This window comes from Podarcis muralis, chromosome 5 (assembly GCF_964188315.1).
Source record: "Podarcis muralis chromosome 5, rPodMur119.hap1.1, whole genome shotgun sequence".
NCBI lineage: Eukaryota > Metazoa > Chordata > Lepidosauria > Squamata > Lacertidae > Podarcis > Podarcis muralis.
In genome coordinates this window covers 79,707,043-79,721,127 of record NC_135659.1, presented here as the reverse complement: position 1 = coordinate 79,721,127, position 14,085 = coordinate 79,707,043, and the positions used below count along the sequence as shown (strand labels likewise).

General features: G+C 42.8%; 1 long non-coding RNA gene across 1 annotated transcript; it reads left to right on the top strand.

Moving 5' to 3' along the window:
- The first annotated feature begins 236 nt into the window (after positions 1-236).
- On the top strand, positions 237-9,886 carry LOC144324862 (uncharacterized). Its single transcript, XR_003707337.2, has 3 exons — positions 237-625; positions 5,391-5,461; positions 9,400-9,886. It is a non-coding gene; the product is annotated as an uncharacterized LOC144324862 (long non-coding RNA).
- The last annotated feature ends 4,199 nt before the right edge of the window (positions 9,887-14,085 follow it).

Below are 14,085 nucleotides of genomic sequence, written 5' to 3'. Positions count from 1 at the left end.
AATATGGGAACTGGGACCCCATTTCCCATTGCTAGGACTCTGAGCAATTACTTAATTGGCAAATGTCTGAGACGCATTCCACCCACAATATGCCTTGATTTCGCCCATAGCTTCCTTGAGAATAAACGTTTGCCTACACCTAAACAACAGCCAGTGGGTGTATTAAAGTAGGAAGCCTCTTTTGACAAACAGAAAACAGAAGGAAGGATGTTTCAGCCCACAGCTGCTGGGAGATGAGGTTACAATGCGAAGTTAAACAAAAGCAAAGGAAACAGATCCCCTCCTGCGTGCAGGGAGATGGGAGCCAAGCAAGTAGCTGCTTGGTTGACATCACGGAGGCCGAGCATTGGATTACAGCAAACAGGGACTTACTTGGCAAGGGAAGGGAGTGAGGAAACGCCTCCTGAGCCCTCGAAGTGCGACTGCATTTAGCAGCTATTAACGCAAGGAAACTGGAAGTCTGAAACTGTGACTAAGCTGTCTGCTCTGGCCCTTTGACATTCCAAGCACACTCATGCTTGGGGGGGATGTGTGGGTGACAGAGCCGCACTTGAGCCTTGAGTTTTAACAGTTGGGGTTCCTAACTCGCCACACTGAGAGCTGTTGGAGCTTGGAGCCATCTTCTGTAAGTATAACTTCGCATTCTGAACAATGGTAGGCAGCAGCTGCGTTGAAACCGTCGCTTATATGCTACAAAATGTACGGTGTTATATAGTGAGGGAGTGAGTTGAGTGGCTGGCTAGGGCCCTCCCTAGAACACAATTGTTTAAAATATCTTTTCTTCCGCATGAACTTTTCGGTGTGTGGCAGAATTGTGTTCACCATGAAATGTGTAACAGCTGTGGGGGAAAAGCAATGTTCTAGTGATTTATCAAAGATTAAATGAAGGGAGCAACAGTGAAATGAAGGGTGAGAAATCTTTTGCAGTCGAGGGAAAATAAAGCAAAGTTTTTACAAAACTGAAATTAAACGATTATTAAAATTACTAGTTTCATACATGTATTGTATTTGTGTGTGTGCATGACAGTTTTTTTGACTCTGGAAATAATTGTATTTTACATGGTACCGAATGACCATCATATTCTGCCAATGAAGGAGTTGGACAATGAGGAATTTTTCAATTTTATGGTTAAGAATATTGAAACTATTGATTGTCAAGCTCCTTCACCTGTTGTGAATGTTAACAACTGTCACCACCAATTAACAAGTGATTGAGAAGAGAAAGAACATTGTGATGTTCACAATGGATTGGAGGCAAAAAGTTGGGCCTAAAAGGCAGGAATGGTTGGTGTGGAGGTCCAAACTGAAAAACTCAATTCATCCTGATAGCTAGCAAGCTAGCAAAGATGAATTATATATCATAATTTATTATTTATAGCATTCAATTCCTGCCATCCCAAAAGAACTCTCAGAGTAGTGGCTTACAAAAGTCCGTACTGAGGCAGTCCCTGCCTTCAAATTTCACAGTCTGAAAAGACATGGCACGCAAGGGAAAAGGAATGGGAGGGAGGAGGAAAAAGCAAGCTCAAGCATTAATTCAACAAGTTACAGGTCTTATAAGTTCTTATATACAGTTCTTATGTAGGAATATAAATTGCTGCTTACTTAGATATTTGTTTTGTCAAGCCCAGTAGTGCCAACTCTGACTAGCTGTAGCTCTCCAAAATTTCAGGCAGAAGTCCTCCTTCCCCAACTCAGATAGCAATCTGAGATGCTCTTAACTGACTTTCCAGATACTGAACTTGGAACCCTCCTCATACAGAAAACCAGATCATGGGCTCAGTCACTGAACCAGGCTCTTCGCTACAGACATCTGAAGGCTGTGCGAATTAGACCCAGGTCTGACCAGTCCAGTGTTTCACCTATTTGAGTCTCTTCAACAGTTTTATCTCTTCTCTATAACCATCTTAATGTCTGTAGGAAAAAGTAATGGATCCTTTGGCCTTGAAGTTTAGGCCGCCTCAATAATTCCTGTGATTAGAAAAGCACCTTAGTACCCTTTATGCTGGATCCCTGTTGATGGTATTGCAAACACACAACAGCCAAAAAGTAAAGGTAGCCTTGTTGGCCTATGAGAAAAACTCCAAAACCCACATTGGGCCAAGCCGAATGTCACAAAATAGTGTGCAAGCTCAAGTTCTCCAGTACTCTTAAATCAGGCTCAAAATTCTCAAAATGTCTACCCTCGGGACCCACACATGAGGGCTGAGATTTACTGTGTTGGACTGGGACTTGGGAGACCAGGGTTCGAATTCCCACTTGTCCATGGAGCTCACCACACAACACATACTGGATGACTTCAATCTTGGGTGAGAATTTTCATAAAGAAGTCTGTTGGCTGCTGCTACTGGTTAACGGAAGGTTGGAATAAACTTCACCATGAAACCCAGTGTTAGACTAGGGGCTAACCCACGCTTCTGTTTGCCCCATGATATTTTCTATTTGTCCCATGGTTTCTATGAGTGCAGGAATTACGTATAAGCTAAACAAGCTATAGCTTAGGGCCCCACTCTCTTGGGGCCCTCCAAAAAAATTAAAGAAAAAAACAACCTAGATGTACATTTCCAAAATATAAGATAAAAAACAAATAAAATAAAACCCACATACAGCAACAGTGTTTTGTGTTGTGTAGGCTCCTATGATGCAAGTAATGGGCCCTGCCTGCTAGCCTGCTCCCTAAAATATCACTGGTTTGCTCATTTCTATATATAGGGTTCCTACATTCTGCATGTGCAAATGGCTTTAGATACCTATTAGGTCCATAAATTACCATATAGCATATATTCAACACAAAAAACAGCTACAATTTGTTGTTGACAAAGGACAGCTGGACATATAAAGGGAACCATTACCTTCAATAGCTTAGGGCCTCCTCAAACCTAAATCCGGCCCTGGTTTCCAGGGATGGGTCTGAAAGGCTTTTATTTTGTCCTGCCTTTTCCCTGGGGGAACCCACTATTTACTGTTGAATCAATCTGCAGAAAACCCAATTGATGTTTGTTCCTATTCAGTAGTAAACAGTGGGGTTTCCCGGGGAAATGGTGGGACCTCTCAGACCCTGTGCCTAGAGATCACGTGACGGATGGAAATAGGGAGGAGCTCTAGAAGTGGGGCGATCCAGATTCAAATATCCACTCAGCCATGGAGCTCACAAGATAATTTTGGGCCAGTCTCCATTTTTCAGCCTAACCTGCCTCACAGGGCTGTTGTGATGATAGGATGAGGAGGAGAATGATATATGCCACCTTGAGCTGGAGGACAGGTGGGATATAAATATATAAAATCAATCAATATTCTTTCATGAGTCTCTGAAGGATTTTTATACTCTCTTTAGGAATACCCACACTTATACAGTGGTACCTCTGGATACGAACGGGATCTGTTCCGGATCCCTGTTTGCATCCTGAAGCGAACGTAACCCGTGCATGCGCATGCGCAGGTCGCGATTTGCTGCTCCTGCGCATTATGTCACTTTGACCGTCTGCGCATGCGCGAGCGGCAATACCCAGAAGTAATGTGTTGCCACAGAGTGCAACCCAAAAGCGCTCAACCTGAAGCATATTTAACCCGAGGTATGACTGTATTGTTTCTGTCCCACTTTTTTTTTTTTGGACAAAGTAATAATAATAAATAAATAAGAATAAAAATGTGCACTCCACCCCAAGACCATTCCATTGTAACTATCCAACCTCCCAAAATTTCAACACCTCTTGCGATGGTTTGATCCCTTTCCGTTTTAACAGTACAAATTCTACAGACGCCTTCCATATCTCCTCCCACTTTTAACTGTTACGGTTTCCCTCAAAGAATGCTGGGAATTGTAGTTCCATGAAGCACCTGAGGATTCTTTGTTAGAGCTCCCAGTTCCCCATCATAGGACTGCAGTTTCCAGTGCTTTCCTAGGGAATATGCCTGGCTGTTAAAGTATGTAGTATAGCTATACCTTTTCTCTGAAGCATCAAGTATTGATGCCCACTAGAGAAATAGCAAAACAGATTAATGACCTGGCCTGCACCTCCTCCAGTGTTTAGTCCGTGAAACAAGAGATGTCCTGATGACCTTCAGATCTTGTCATCACCATGACTTATATCTTTAAAGGATTTCCTCTTTGGAACAAAAACTAGTCTACGTAGCATTTGTTGGACAGCTGTCCTTCTGGAGCATCTCTACTGAGGTCATTTGTTCCATCGTAGAAATTCAGATAACAACAGTTACATCCTCCATCTATACCTATGGAACTGGCACTGTTTTGTAACCAGATATAGTTGTACTTTTGATACCTGCTGACCTAAAACCAATTTGTCCTTTTTAGGACAGCTTTGTCCTGAAATGTGAAGGATTATATCCAGCTTTTTAGTACCTACATCATTTGCTTTCTTTCGATTCCGGAGATGAAACTTTGATTAAAAACAAAACAAAGTGGCGACGATCACATCCTTGCTCTGGAAGGCAGACCAGCTCATGTTTTCTTGTTGGTGACGTTTTTCAGCTCAGAAGACTGCAATACACTAGTACTGGTCAGAAACCAAAGAAAATATATTGACTGAACATTAGGAACAAGCAGCTGCAAACAAGGAAACCCAGAGAAGTTTTAAAGTGCTGAATGCAAGCCAAAATCGTTAAAACCGTGGAGGGGGCAGGGATTTTTCTATGAACTTCACTGTGTGGATTTTCAGCTAACTTACCAAAGACATTTCCGGATCTTGGTCCCTCTACTAGGGAAATTCCAGAATGAAAACTCAGCTGGATACAGGCTTATTTGCATACTTCGAAAGGAACCCAGGGGGCAATAAAATAAAACAAATCAGTGAATATATAGCCCATTTTTTCCAAGCCAGAAGTAAAAATAAGGAGAAGACATTAGTGGGAAAGTTTTCCTACACCATCTTGCCACATGATTAGATAAACAGAATCTCTTCATTATGGACTTACCTGATACAGGATAACCGCCATTCTTTGGAATTGGAAGATGGGTACATATTGTCATGAGTGTTCTCAGTATCTCAGCAAACTATTATTCCTGGGATTTCTTAGGGGATGCTAATATGATGTAAAATCAGTACAACTTTCTAAAGCAGATATGGCCCTAGTAGCAGCAATTGCACAGCAGCAACAATGCTAAAATATCCTAACCAGAGCAGATTTTAGGAAGCTGAAGCAGGAGGAGAGAAAGGGGAGATTCTGTTGTGCAGATGGAAGTCAACTTATGCAGTGCTGGATACAACCACGGTGTATCTTTTAAATTTTCCAGTTCCCTTCCAGTTGCCCTTCAAGTCTTCCCTTCCCTTCACACTTGTCCTCAGAGTCCTCAAAAGGGTCCAGAATAGGTAAGTGTTTGCTAATGATTAAGGACCACGTTTATCCTCCTTTCCTTTCTACTTCCTCTCCAGAACTACTTGGTGCCTTCTGGTGCATGGAGCTAGATGTCTGTCCTCAGCAGAAGGAAAAGGAATTAAGTAAGGTATGTTCCCAACACACACACACACGAGTTGGTGGTGTTATAAACAAAACCTGCCCTTTCCCCCTTATGGGGTATCCAAGAGCCTGTATAGAGTCCTTAAGTGGGTTCCCTATTGGTAGGAGACAATAACAGAGGCCAACCAGAGAATTTTGAGAAGGAAAGCAGCTAGTAAGCCTGATCTTTATTAAAGCTGTTGCAACAGGATTGCTCCCCTCACACGCAGGAAAGGAGGAGGACCCAGAATGAAGGTGTGCCTGCCCTTATACTGTACAGACATTTTAAATTCCTTGCCCTGGAGCTCAAGACCACCCCTCCATACATCATACATACATCACAGAAAAGGTGGTCTGCAACAGAAATTTGAATGTTGTTGTTTTTCCTGTCTGTCAGGTTATCCAATAATGCCTTATCTGATTGCCTTTCCTGAGAGTCTGCCCATTCCTTTGAAATGGTGAATACTAAATTCCTGCAACAAGGAAGGTTATTTTCACCTCCTCCCTCCTTGCAGAGAAACATTTGGTCAGCTTGGGAGTCAAAATGGTTTCAGGACTGTCTTCCTGTGCTGATGATCTATGTATGTGCTTGGTTGGTACATTTATGAACATTTATTATATATATATATATATATATATATATATATATATATATATGACCTTAAATTTTATTATTACAGTGGCTGTATGCGTGTGCAAGTGCTGTACTATTGCAGATATTCATATTTGGCAGTTTGAAGCAACTGGATGCATAAAAACTGACTCCTTTTTGGAAATGAAACACTGTCAAGGCCCAAAAGAACTGTCTTTAAAACAAAACAAAAGCATCATATGATGGTGGCCTTGGAGCAAGCAAGCAAGCGGAGCTCAGCCAGCCAGTCCACCAGCCCTTGCTATTGCAAATAGACAAACAAGTGGGAGGCCAGGCGGGCCAGCAGACAGCCAGGTGTTGCGCTGGCCTTTCTTGTGCTTGCTCTGTGACATCCAGACACAAAAACCGTTGAGCATTTTTTGTGCAAAAACAGAAAAAATATGAAGCCCGGACACTGTTTCCGGCCAGCCAAATCCCTTTGGCCATTCTCCGCTGGGTCACAAAGGCTGGGGGCATCCTCTGTGCCCCGGAGAGGGGGCAGTGTGGGGAGAGGCACCTCTCTTTAGGGCAGGGGAGCAGCTCAGAGATCAGGGGCAACGACAGCTGCTGCCTGGAGGACTCCCAAGGAGAGGGGAGAGGAGACTGAGGGCACACTCCACAAGGGAGGGTGGTCGAAAAAGGGTGAGAAGAAGCCAGCTCTGCAGGCAAGGGGTGACATAACTGGGCTCTTGAGCCCCACAGGGGTGCCGCAGAAAGAATGTAGCTGGTCAAAGGAGCCGAAGACTCAAAAAGGTTGAAAACCTCTGGTTTAAGGACTCCACTTGGTGTTAAGTTGGTTTGAGAAACTGCATTGAACAGTACAGTGGTACCTCGGGTTACAGACTCCGCTAACCCAGAAATAGTACCTCAGGTTAAGAACTTTGCTTCAGGATGAGAACAGAAATTGTGCAGCGGTGGCACGGCAGCAGCAGGAGGCCCCATTAGCTAAAGTGGTGCTTCAGGTTAAGAGCAGTTTCAGGTTAAGAACAGACCTCCAGAACGAATTAAGTTCTTAACCCGAGGTACCACTGTAGTATTTTGTGGGTTAAACCACAGAGCCTAGGACTTGCCGATCAGAAGGTCGGTGGTTCGAATCCCCGTGACAGGGTGAGCTCCCGTTGCTCGGTCCCTGCTCCTGCCAACCTAGTAGTTCGAAAGCACATCAAAGTGCAAGTAGATAAATAGGTACCCCTCCGGCGGGAAGGTAAACGGCGTTTCCGTGCGCTGCTCTGGTTCGCCAGAAGCGGCTTAGTCATGCTGGCCACATGACCCGGAAGCTATACGCTGACTCTCTCGGCCAATAAAGTGAGATGAGCACCACAGCCCCAGAGTCGGCCACGACTGGACCTAATGGTCAGGGGTCCCTTTACCTTTTTACAAGAGACATATGCATTTTGGATAATGTCGTGTGAACATGGGAGTAAAAACCCAGCACTAGCGATGTGGTGAGTGCTACAAAGCATGAATATCTTATTCGTTCTATATGCTGCATCGGACAGTTCTTGCCAAGTCAAATCATCTGTCCCACTCATTTGCAGCACTGCACTAGGACTGAAGCAAGGGATCTAAATATAGTCCTGAATTCTCTGCCTAATGAATAGTCCACTGTGTGTAGTATGGCAAGACTGCTGGAATTTACCCTAACCCATCCTTGCTTTGTTGAGGAACACCACAGTCTTTTTTGGACATGCAGTATTTACTGTACATCCCTGAGAAAATCGGGAATTTTCCAGTGCCTTCAAAGGAGCTCAGACAAAATGAAACATTGTTTTAAAACAAAAACAAAAAACCAAGAAGATGGAGGAAGACAAACAACAGCATCTTGGGAGAGGAGAAGCTCCCTGCTGCAATTCAGCATAACTTCATTCCATAGTGACACCCTCTGGGGTCCTACTTTATTTCTGTTTACTGAGAGCTGAAGAGAGAACAAAGTTTTCTGCTTTCTACAGATGATTCAGATTTCTTTGGTGCGGAAAAACCAGAAGCTTTTCTTTTAGGAATAATTGGTGGAGAATTACCTACCAAAGAGGTGGGGGGGGGGGGAGTTTATGTATGCTACCACAGCTGCTTGACTGATTTATGCCCAAAGATGGAAGCAAGAAACAGTTCTAACAAAGGAAGATTGGCAATTACAGTAATGGAAGAATAAGAAATCAAGAGGAGAGACTTTTAAAAACAGAATGGAGGAAATTGATTGACTATTTGAAGACACATTGGAAACAAATTAAAAGCATTAGCGGGACTGATAAAAACACGTGCAGTAAGAGACAATTCAGGGGAACATAAAGGAAAAATTATAAATATATTTGAATTGGATATACAGTAATAAAAAGATATGAAATAAATATCCACAGAAGGGAGGTGAGGGAAGTCGAGGGGGAAGGTAAATTAGATTTGTAAAGATTTTGTTTTTCTTGTTAAAATATTTATAAAAGCTGAAAACTTTTTAAAAAAATTCTTTTCCTACCAATGGTTTAAAATTCATCTCCTATGCAAAATAAATGTGCTGTTGGAAAGTTGCAAATCTGCAGAATTCAGGAAGATCACACAGGGAGAAGGATGCTATCCCAAGCTTCTCCACAATCCCCAGAATATTTCTGAACTTTAAAAAGTTTCCTTTTGAAGAAAACCGAATAAGGCCACAAACTAACAGCAACACAAGAATATTCATGTGGAATTAAAATACAAAAAAAAATTATTATTATTATTATTATTTTTTAATTAAAAAGATGGCTGGGCTGCCTGATGCATTATGTTGAAGGGGCAGCACTGATGCCTTGGCCAGCATTCAATTCTCCAGGATGCTTGTCCACCTTAGGTCTCCACCTTGCACTAGGGTCTCACCTAAAGCTCCTAGAAGCTGTCAGCATGCAACAGCAGCCACACCCTGGGTCAACTGGCTGGCTAAACCACTGAGGATAACTAATAGATCTCAAACCCTTAGTGAGTTAGGGATTTCCCCTGCAGTGGATTGAGTGGACAAGACCAATAGTGGGTCCAATGGTCAAAAAGGAAGTTTCTGCATGCGCATGTGCTGTATAAGGAAGTGAGAGGTAGCCCACCTAGGAGAAGGAAAACTCTAATCCTCAACCTCCATGACCATTCGTGATATCTTCGGGAGACGAAAAGGCTACGGAGTAACACCTACACGGATTTGGAGTGGAGTTCCTAAGACGGTTGGATGGTGCCTTGGGCATCTCCTTCCAGCAACTCGTTAAGCCAAGCTGTTGCCAGGCATATTGCTCTGTGTTAAGTTGTGGGTGAACATATCAAACGGCACAGCGATTCTTCAAACAGCTCTTGTTTATTCACAGGCCAGAACAGAACTGAACTGAAGGGTTCAGCCAGCCTGCTTATATAGAGCTCCACTACAACGCTACAGTAGCAACTTTCTGTAACTAGCCAATCACTGAATGTCACTTTCAATCCCTTATTTGCATATGCGGACCTGAGTGAAAACTATCTACAGTATCCCCCTGCTGGCCCAGGGTGAGAACTTCAGTACATAACACTCTGCTTTCCTTTGGACCACATCACTGAGACGGAGCTCCCTACACATTGCCCAGGCTTGCGCCCCGGGGAGGTCGCTTGGGTGCTGCTAACATCGTGGTTTGACTTCACCCCTGGAGACGCACTCCATTGTCTCTCGAGACAGACGGATGCCAACAGGAACAAGGGATATGAATGTATTAGCATATTAAGGTTAAACGCACCCGTAATTTGTACTGCATTTATCAGATTGTAGTGACTGAAACCTTATTTTTCCTACCCCTCTGTAATAAAATGTCCCTTTAAAATTTTTCTCTGCTTTTGGATATGATTTTTTGGGGCGTAAGCACATTTTCAGGACCACACACATTTTGACTCACGTGAAAAGATTCATCTCTCTCATGTTCACATTTTTGGGTTCAGGTGTGAATCACACTTATTATGCATTTTCCTAGAGACACATTTAACGCTGATAACGTGCTGGTATTTACCTGCGCAAGCCAAGTTGCAAAGTCAGGACTGTACTGCAGGGGGGAAATTTGATGCCTGCATTCACCTTCCGTTCAGAGCTCTGCCTATATTTGTAATACAGGGATAAGGATAATATGGGGATAATGCTGGCTGATGTGAAAAGCACAGGCTGCAGCCTGCACCCTGAGAGGGAGGGGAAAGGTGTGTCATTTCTCTTGTGGTCCTAACTGCTGCCACCCAGTGGATATCTTTAGTTCCTGCGGGACTAATTTCTTTCCTGGGTCAACCAGCTCTCTAAACTGAATAGTATGGTAAGGCATTTAGGGGCCTAATTGTTCCTTTTCTGGGGGTGGGGGAGAGACACTATTCGTAGTACTTCATGCTTCCAATATGTTCAACACCACCACCCCCAAAAATATCTGCAAACAAACCAAATTTAGCTTTTACTAAAGGTTTCTATAAGGCAACCATTTAAACAGCTGTGAAGTTGTTAGTAAAATAAAAATGAACATTTAACCACTAGAACAAATGCAAACTACACAGGGAAACACATCCTGGTACCCAGTTTAGACTAAGTGTTAAAGCAACTCCCAGGCTTTTCAGTGTTAACTTTGATCCTGGAAAGTCTGCTGCAGTCCTCTGGCTTTTCCCTTCTGGTTTCTGTACTTTTTTATTCAATAGCACTCTAACAAGACAATCTAACAATGTCTACTCAGCTGCAAGTCCTATTGAATTCAATGGGGCTTCCTCGCAGGTAAATAGCGCTAGCGCTCTTTTTTGTCAGTTCTACTTATACACCTCGTTTCCAGCGCTTACCAAACCTGTCAGCTAATCAGAAGCGCAGCAGTAGTTTTATTTGCATTTATCGCCCTCATAATTTATTTGCTTTCTTCCCACTCCCCCATTCCCCTTTAAGGCTTTAGGTTCCCTTCTCCCCTTTAGTGTCAAACATCTTGGCTGAACCTTTGCCCCTTCTGATCGGAGCAACTCGAAAAACATAAACCAACCGTTTTTATGATAAAGAACAGAATATAAAATGGTGAAACAATTCTCTTGTAGTGCATTTGAAGTGCTTTCGGCACCTTGGAAGCACTATATAAAAGTTAATATTTAACCTCATAGCATTGCTGAGAATTGCCATCCTATGTAATCTGAAGAATCCTTTTGCATTCAACACACACAGCCCCCCACCAGGGCTAGCCCACACATGAGGCAGACTGAGGTTGCTGCCTCAGGCAGTGGAATCCTGAAGGACAGTGCTCCCAGCGGCACCCTGCCCACACCTGCTGCTGCCACCAGAGAACCAAGGAGAAGTGGCAAGATCTTGCGAGAGTTTTGCAAGATCTTGCTGGAAGCCGCCTCTGTGTGACGCCAGTATGCAAGGCTTCAAAACAACAACAAACCTCTGGTTACGTGAAACGTATTCAATAAACACACAAGACGTAACCGGCTGTACGTTTGAAAAAATAATATATACTATTCATTGTATTGAATTGTAGATTTCAACAGAAGTAGCTCATAAAGTTCAACGAAAGAAGTAGAAGACCCAGTGGATCAGTTCATTCTCTAATCAGTTTCTGCATCAGGTCCATATATGTGAAAGTGTCTATTCCACCTCTCTGTTCATAGAGTCCAACAATCCACACAAAAGGTTGTTGCAGTTCCACAGAATCCTTTCACAGAGTCTAAGCCTTGTTTTGCCGTTGACTCTATGTTGGACTCTATGAACAGAGAGGTGGAATAGACACTTTCACATATATGGACCTTATGCAGAAACTGATTAGAGAATGAACTGGGTCTTCTACAGTTTTCGTTGAACTTTATGAGCTACTTCTGTTGAAATCTACAATTCAGTACAATGAATAATATATATTATTTTTTCAAATGTACAGCCGGTTACGTCTTGTGTGTTTATTGGGTATGTAAGGCTTCAGCAACGGCGGACAGCACCTTCCTATTCTGCCTCAGGTGGTGAAACAGGATGGGCTGCCCCTGACCCCCACTAACAATGAGTAGCCCATGGGTGCAGAGGTAGGCAGAAGGTAGTTCCAGAGGGATTTACCAGTAGATCTCGGAATGATTTGTAGTACTGGGTTTTTGTGTGGCAGGGCTGAGAGTTCAGTTTTGGAACTGTATGCAAATTCCTGGGCTGAGCATGTGCTCAGAGGCTAGTTTGTGCTTGTCTGCAGTTGGCAGATCTTGGGTTCTAGTAAAAAACCCAACACACACACACACAAACACACACACACACACACACACACACACACACACACACACACGATCCCTCCCGAGTCTGAAGTCTGCCTGCCTCTGGCATATGATATAAAGCATTCAGCCTATATGTGCTTAGTTATATTATTCAATGGTTCATGTTAACGTGAATAATATTCAGTGGTTTGAACTACGGATATTCAGGTCCTTACATATATGTAAACATAGCTGTCAACGTTTCCCTTTTTTTAAGGGAAATCCCCTTATTCCGAATAGCATTCCTCGCAAGAAAAGGGAAAAGTTGACAGCTATGTGCAAACCAGGTGCTACCCACTTGATTGACATGCAGTAATTGCTCGGTCCCTGCTCCTGCCAACCTAGCAGTTCGAAAGCATGTCAAAGTGCAAGTAGATAAATAGGTACCGCTCCGGCAGGAAGGTAAACGGCGTTTCCATGCGCTGCTCTGGTTCGCCAGAAGCGGCTTAGTCATGCTGGCCACATGACCTGGAAGCTGTACGTCGGCTCCCTCGGCCAATAAAGCGAGATGAGCGCCGCAACCCCAGAGTCGGTCACGACTGGACCTAATGGTCAGGAGTCCCTTTAATTCCTTCCATACCTGAATAATCATCTACTAATAAAATCTCCAGGGAACACTATAACCATATAGCTTTAATTGCTATTGCTGGTGAAATGTTAACAGGAAAATTTGTAGTAATTCTGCTTGAAATTTGGTATCTTGGGGAAAGGCCCACAACCTTGATATTTCCCCCTCTCTTTCAAATAATACTGTCACAGTAGCCACAATGAAAAAGCCCAGAGGTCTTCTTGATATCCAATACTTGCATCAAATGAGATCTCAGAAGTAAGTAATCTGTACACTTTAAATCATTCAAGAGCTCCAGGGGAAAGTTTGAACACTGGCTGGAAAGGGCAGGAGGGCAGCTATTTTTAAATGCTGTTCGCAACTTTTCAAATTGTTGTGCAAATTTATAAACTAACTGTATCTTCACTGGAGATTCAGTATGCCTGTGACATATTGTTGGGGGCAGATCACAAACGTTTGTTGTTTCACCTGAAAAAGCCCAGATGAGGATATAATATATGCACAGTCAAATCATGAATGGATTGCACAATTCATATATTTTGTAAACCCACTTGTGAGGGTATTAGCCTGAAAGGCAGCCTAAAAATACATTAATAATAATTTTTAAAATATTTTAAAAATCTGGATGCTGCCTGTCCCATTTTTTTTTTTCCAATAAATTTTTATTGAATTTTCAAATTTTTAAAAGACAAACAGACATATAAAGACAAAACAAAACATACATAATTACATAACCTTGCTTTCATTACCTTCTTTCATTGACTTCCCCGCACCCTCCTTCCCACATTCCAGTTTCATTAATTATCTCAGCAAGTTATTTGCTCTCCTCCCTTAAATGTCTCATCCTTTCTTAAAATTTGTCACTTATGCTTGACCCAATTTGAACTTATCCAGTTTTACACAATAAATCTTTTCTCTAAGGACGGCCTAAATTCTTCTCCCATGAATTCCTTCCTTCACATATTGCATCAAAAAATCATAATATAGCAGTTCTAAATCTCAGATTTTAACTATTCTCCTCTCCCCTCCTGCCCTGCCCCGGTTTCTGTCCCTTCCCAAACCAATGTCCCAATAGATTGGCTGCTTTAGCCCGGGTTTCTCACATCAGAGGCTCTTAAGCCCCAGTTAGTCTCTCTCCACCAATTTTGTTGGTAATCCATTTTGTTGGCCCTCTCTTCTTGAAGAGGTTCTGTCACCAGCCTCTCATTTTTTCCTCCTTCCAATT